A 520-nucleotide genomic window follows, 5' to 3' on the forward strand; every position below is an offset into this window, starting at 1 on the left:
CCCCGCCGCCGAGGGGAGCCCGCGGCCGCCCCCGCCGCCAAGCGGGGCCGCCGGGGCCGCCGGGCAGCGCCGCTCCTTCCGCGGCTTTCTTGGCCTGTTCCAAAAACCGGAGGAGCTGAGGGCTGAGCATCATCTTATCTGAACTATTGGCTTTCTCCCCTGACCGTTTTCGTTTTATTACTGTTTTTATGTGTGTGAAATGATCTAGAACCTTACTGCAGCCTCTGTGCGACGGGGGCTGGCCAAAACTGCTCTGTATATCAAATCTCAAGGTGATTTACCTTCATTGGTGCCTTCAGGGCCCCATCTGAAGCCCATCACCGCACCGACTATGCCCACTGAAAACACAATTTTAGCTCATGGTGTATGGAGTGATCAGTTACAAGCTTTTACCAAATACTCCCTGGCCCTATGCTTGAACATTATTGGGCACCACCTTTTATGTGGCTTTTGCGTTAGCACGGGAGATCTTTTTAATCCCTTTTATTATCATTGAACAGAATCCAAGATCCGGCATTTG

This window comes from Rhea americana, unplaced genomic scaffold (assembly GCF_003343005.1).
Source record: "Rhea americana isolate MKP2758 unplaced genomic scaffold, rheAme1 scaffold_328, whole genome shotgun sequence".
NCBI classification, from domain to species: domain Eukaryota; kingdom Metazoa; phylum Chordata; class Aves; order Rheiformes; family Rheidae; genus Rhea; species Rhea americana.